The sequence below is a fragment of the Pseudochaenichthys georgianus genome, chromosome 18 (assembly GCF_902827115.2).
Source record: "Pseudochaenichthys georgianus chromosome 18, fPseGeo1.2, whole genome shotgun sequence".
NCBI classification, from domain to species: Eukaryota; Metazoa; Chordata; class Actinopteri; order Perciformes; family Channichthyidae; genus Pseudochaenichthys; species Pseudochaenichthys georgianus.
In genome coordinates this window covers 1,673,963-1,680,463 of record NC_047520.1, presented here as the reverse complement: position 1 = coordinate 1,680,463, position 6,501 = coordinate 1,673,963, and the positions used below count along the sequence as shown (strand labels likewise).

Sequence of the window (6,501 nt, the reverse complement as noted above, 5' to 3'; positions counted from 1 at the left end):
CTTCAGCTGTGACCAATTCTGTCTTAATTAATACAGTATTTTTGCATTAGGGCCATAGTGTTACACTCATGGCTCAGGCTCCTCCCAATCCTGCAGCAGTTGCGTGACGGACTGGCCCTCTACGGGTTGGATGAGCTGCTGGTAGAACAGCCACTGTTGTGCCAGCAACTGTTTGTGCCAGGCAGCCTTCAGGGAGTAAGTACATTCATTAAATATTTCCCAGATTTCCATAGCTTATCCAGTAATATAGAGTAATGAACTACAAAACATCACATGAAAACAAAAATGATTGTAATAATTAAATTAACCGAACCACACCTCAGAGGGGTATTTGTTTCATTTTTTGTTTTTTTAAAGGTGGATGCCGATTTCTTGATCCTTGCACTGTCACCTGAATACAGCCCAGAGGGGTCAGTCAGGCGGCAGTGCGAGGTGAGGATAGTTAATCTTCGGCAGGACTACCTGCAGGAGCTGGAAGACAAAGGTAACACTTTTTCAATTTTACATGTATGTGTGTCTGTCAAACTCAATACTATTTGCACAATGTAGACCTCTTATTGGGGCACACTCATCAAGCCTATAAGTCATTTCTAGTTTGATTATCCTGCATTTCCATGCTGACTTTACTTTTTGGTATTTCTGTTTTGAAGGAGAGGAGAATCCTAAGGAGAGATTTGAATACATGCAGCGACATCAAGCCTCCAACTGTCAAGTCCTTTTGTCAGTGGGTAACTGGCCAGGCCCCTCTGGGGGAGGCAGAGAGGAGCAACTTCAGAGTGACTGTACAGTTTGATCATGAGTGTCATCTTAAGTATGGGGAACATGGAGTGTGTTACCCCATAGTTAATGCTTGCTCAGCTGCCATCACAATTCCTACACGCCACTTTGAAAAGGCGAGTGAATTTGAGGTCAACATGACCGAGGCAATCCTTGCTGGGTTTGAATTTAACCTGCACTAAACCGTGTCATCCTACCAGCATTATTATTGTAAATAGTTTAAGAAATGTAATAGCATTATTTCATAAAAATGCTTCTCTGGCCGTTGGAATATATCTTTATTGTTTGCTTGTTTTTATCTTTATTTTGTCCATTTAAATAATAATTTGTTTGTTCATTCTTAGAAGTCTTTTTGTTATATCCAATAAAGACAACACATTTGACAGTGGCCCTTTTTAGTTTATTAGAGCAATCAACATGTGACAGTTCAGTTGACAGAATCAGTCGAGTCAGGTGTGTTCCTGCTTTGTTGGAATGAAGACCTGCAGCCAGACCCTTTGTCTCAGCATGACTGAAGATTTAGACCAGGTAAGCACGGCAAAGGAGGTATTGGTTTCTTGTTGCTTCTTCAGTTTGTCCTTCATTTTCATCCATTAGACACTGAAGCTCTGCTCGCTGCTGTTCATCCAAGGGGTACTGACATTCTGGGACCACTACCACCCCATCCACATCTTCTCCATAATCTGCTGCAACATCCCAGTCAACTTCTGGCTCTTGGATGTCCTGAAAGTTGAAAAAGACAGAGGCTATCAATATAAGAGAACAAGTCAACCTGTACGGCTCTGCATTTTTATGAATTTATATGTAGTCCGGTTACTAGCTTAGAGTTTCTTGGTAGTTCAGGCATTTATCAAACCTGGCAACTCCGGTCTTCCTTGCAGCTGTCAATCAAAGTCTAGTGGCTCCGCCCCAAAGTGCCAGAAACTTTTCACGGGCGCGTAGACGGACTCCGCGAGGCTGACACTCCGGCGAGCGAGCGTATAGCCGCGAGCGGGGGTTTAATCTGCGCGCGAGGGTCATTTTATGCGCGTGTTAAAGCACATTTTCCGCTCGTGAGTAGCTTGTTTTACGCGCGAGAATATTGACCCAAATCTGACTCCATACCAAATATCACATTGTCTCTTTCTCCCAAGCAGTGGTGGCTTTAGACTTTTGATGGACAGGATTGTAACATTTCCGTCATAATCCATTATTATTCGTCGAGTGCACAATGTATCAATCACTCACGCTGACGGGGGGTATTCGGTTAACGTGAGTGCGACCACTGCTCCCAAGCCCTGTTGTTGCCATTTTATTTTCTGTTAAATAAGGTTAGTTAGACCACGAGTTAGACCTTGAGTTAGACCACGAGTTAGACCAGGGGTGCCCAACCTTTTTTGACCTGAGAGCTACTTTTAAAGTTGCCAGTCTGCCGAGATCTACCAGTCCAAATAGAGAGGCGTAGCCATTACTGACAGCCTGCTACCAGGTAAATACACACTTCTACTTGTATACAACTGACCTTCGTACGATTAATACTTCATAAAATACTGCAGATCCTTTATCTTACCTCTTTCTAATCTACACACATACAAGTATTTAACTGAAGTTACACAACAGTGTTGTTGATACAGAGTTGGAGTTTATGCACACGTCACTACAGTGGGTAATGTTTTCAAGAAACATTGAACAGTGCTGCCGGATATGACACAGGGAAAAAAGAAAATACTCTGAACCCTTTCTTTGCCATTATATAAAAATAGTGTTGCTACAAAAGTATAAATGAGGCTTACTAATAAGACAACTCAGATCTGAAGCTACTCAGGAATCTGCTGCCAAAGTGCAATAAAAAAGACACAATTAATAGAATCAAACCCTTTTTTTGTTGCATTTTAGTAGAATATAAAAATAAATGCCTTTTTAAAATAGGATGCAAGCAACACTAGTTTCTTAACCTGAATTGATAATAGACTATAATCAATTTAAGTTTGCATTCTTATACCATTTTGTACAATAATTATAATGACTAAGTTCAAACAAGCTAAAACTCACAGGTGATTAATAACGGTATCCAACTTGAGTTTTTATTATATCAAAAACCTGTTGAAATGCTGCTGTTATTGTTGTTGTTTACTGTCCCCAAAAGCGCGTCGGCAGCGATGGTCGGCAGCCTCCAGGAATGCTTCTTTCACAACTTCGCCATCTTCGCAAGAACGTGACTGACACGATAAGATGCTCTGGTAGCAGCCTTGCTCTTGTTGTTGGGCCTGGTGAAAATGGACTGCTGTGCATTTAGCTGTCCTCTCAGGCCCCTCCCCTTTTGGAGCGTAGGGCAGAATCAGGAGGGAATTCCGTCTTGTAGCGTCTGTGCACTGTTTTGAAATGCCGCTCCTAAGTTACCCTTCTTCGATAAAGCCTCGCTCGCATTGCAGATGAGACAGATGGACTTTGAATTGGAATAGATACAAATAATCATCCTCCCACTCGGAGTGAAAATTATATATTTTGGGCTCTTTTGCTTCTGCCATAATTGCGTCTTGTGTGTGTGCGGACTGTCACTCCTGTTGACACGGACAACGTCAGCGAAATAGTGCCCACTGCCCACCAGTCACGCCCCGACACATGGGGTCACGCCGGCCAATCACAAAGCTTTGATGCGTTCAAGTGCATTATTCTGGCACAGGAAGATTATGTTATAGGACATTAACGATATAGAATATTGTTGTTCTATTTTTAGACACATCTCGCGATCGACTGGGAATCTCCCCGCGATCGACCGGTCGATCGCGATCGACTGGTTGGGCACCCCTGAGTTAGACCATGAGTTAGACCCAAGTCTTCCTGACAGTTCATATTGTGCCGCTGCCCGGTGTAATTCAAATGTACCGCCGCGCGCACCGCAGACACACACAGCTGCTGCTCTGCCGCAGCACCGGAGATGGAACTGCTGGGAGAAAAACTGACTATCAGAAATGTAACGTTATCTTTAATAATATTTCGTCTCCTCATTTTTGGTCAACGAAAGTAAAGAGAGATTTTAGCATAGTTTTTATTTAGTAAACTACATTTTCGTCTCGTCACTTTTCGTCAACGATATTGCCTGATGATTTTTTTGCAGTTATTGTTTACTGCCCTCGGTGCCGTCTCGTTTTTCGTCATGAAAAAAAAGGTCGATGACGAACATATTTCGTCATAGTTTTAGTCAATGAAATTAACCCTAATATACACTACACATTTTTCTTGGATTTGTTAACACTATAGTCCCTAATATATTTGTAGAAAGGCAGGAAATGGAATTAAATTGAGAAAATGTTTCATTGCCCCCTGTTTTGTCCCCCCCCCACTTCTCAAACCAAAGTTACACCCTGACACCCACACGATGCAAGTACACTATTACTGTAATATTTACATTTACCTATCTTCAAATGGATCCTTGTTGCTGTATTCTTCTTCTTCAGGAGAGTAGAAGCCTCCAGGTTCTGATGCTCCATCTCCACTGCTGCTAGTTTTACAAGTCCGCTGTGCAGAGCTGGTAATCAGATAATAAGCCTGTTGATCAGGAGAAAAGAATGAAGCAGAGGGAAAGTTGCTGCCGTTTGTGTGGTCGTTCTAGCCAGAATGTATTAAACAAATTAATAAATTCACTTACAAATTATATCTGTTTTCTCTATTTATCTAATCATTCTTTGTGTAACCGGTCTGGATTGACGCCACATGTATCTCTGCGTTGTCGAATGAAAACAACTTCCTTCTTGTCAACCAGGTTTATTATCTGTGCAAACAGAATATAATGACAGCAGGAAATGGCTTCACCAGCTTTCTACCTCAATACTTCGCCTCAGTGAGGCCTGAAGCTAACTGAGAATGTAAACATACATTTAGCAAATCAAAATAACCGTTTGACATATTTGTCTCTAATAAAAAATGGACATAAATCCACATGCCATATTATGACTTTCATGAAGGATTAAAGCCTTTTTCATTTACAGTATATAATACAGTGATTACAGATAACACACACAACCCGGTTGACTGTACTCACTTTAACATGGCTATGTTGTACAGGCACACTATTAGCATAGCATTAGCGCTTTAGCATTTAAATAATATAAACAATTATGACCTCAGACCAGCATTTCACATATTTATACAAACAGAATAAACTTGAAATGTAAGCCAAACTAGTGCACGGGAGTCATACACATGGTAACATGGTAGAGCCCTACATTATTCAGGGGGCAACAGCCTGTGCTAAAGAAGCTAGCGGACGCCATTAGCCACACGCTAGTGGCGTAGCTCACAGAATGACATTAAACTACACATAACACAGTTTCAAACACACTTCTTAGATCGAAATATGACATCTGTGTCCACACTACTAACCTGTTGAACAGGAGAAATGAATGAAGCAGAGGGAACGTTGCTGCCATGTGTCTGGTCGTTCCATGGATGCTGCTGCTTCTTCTTCTTCTTCTTCTTCTTCTTCTTCTTCTTCTTCTTCTTCTTCGGCGGATTGCAAACAACTTTAAGGTGCATACCGCCCCCTACTGTACAAGAGCGTGTATCAACATATCATCCTATCAGCACTTGTACAATTATCCCACTGTGTTTACGTTGTTTTCAATTCTGCCAATCAATCCTTTTTCACTCAAATACTTAAGAATGGCCTTCCTGGTAGCTCTTACCCCCTCACCTTCTGTTCCCAGTATCCCCATCAGGCTCCACTCCCTTCCTGCCTCTCTGACCCTGTCTCTTAGTTTTTCCCTCTCTGTTTTGTACATGCTGCAGTGTAATATGATATGTTCCACATTTTCTTTAACTCCACAGTTCCTATGACATAGAGTAACATTCAATGCTGTGTGATCCAGTCTGAGTCTAGCTATCATGATTTCCTAGATTAAGTTCTACGAGTAATTCTTGTCTGACAGTTGTTGTTGACTGTATACTTTTTAAAATGGATAATGAATCTGTGCATATCACCACCCTATCTGGTCTGACCTCTTCAACCCACTGTAATCCTATTATTACAGCCAGCATTTCTGTTGCACACTGAGTGATAATTGATCTGACGCTCTTTTTGAAATCGATATTTTAAAGTCTGGGATATATATACCAACTCCAACACACTCTTCCTTGTTCTTAGAACCATCTGTGTATATTTTGAGGTAATTGTGATAATTATTGACTTAATTGCACCTATACACAACCGTAACGCTTTATATTATAATCTATCAATTTTTAGTAATGACGTTTTTGCTGCTGCTGCATATATATTATACACCCGTAATCCAGAGTTGTCCTCATAATTGCCCTATAGATGTCAATTAGTGCCTGTTTGTCTGCCCCCCAGTCTCATCCAGCCACTGCTCTTAATAGGTTCAAAACTTTTTGGGATTTTGTTTCCAAATGTTTAATATGGGGTTTCCATGTACATTTACTATCTAACCATAGCCCCAGATATTTAAATGCATTGACCTCATTCATCGGCTTTCCATATGCTGTAAGCTTCTCAGTCACCATCTTGCGTTTATTTGTAAATGTCATGAAGCAAGACGTGCTTGCTGACAGTTTGAAACCCCAGTTGTATGACCACTTCTGGAACATTTCTTCCCCTTATCCATATGTCCCCGTCATCTGCATACAACGCAGATTTGATGCATCCGTCCAACTTAGTCAATATGTCATTTATCATAATGTTAAATAATATCAGGCTGATTGAACTCCCTTGGGGAATACCATTTTCTA

At 41.1% G+C, this 6,501-nt stretch overlaps 1 long non-coding RNA gene across 1 annotated transcript; it reads right to left on the bottom strand.

Moving 5' to 3' along the window:
- Window positions 1-1,169: 1,169 nt before the first annotated feature.
- On the bottom strand, window positions 1,170-5,218 carry LOC117463456 (uncharacterized). The gene is made up of 4 exons (XR_004553919.2): window positions 5,140-5,218; window positions 4,406-4,528; window positions 4,172-4,305; window positions 1,170-1,500 (listed from the first exon to the last, which is right to left on the bottom strand). It is a non-coding gene; the product is annotated as an uncharacterized lncRNA (long non-coding RNA).
- Window positions 5,219-6,501: the final 1,283 nt, after the last annotated feature.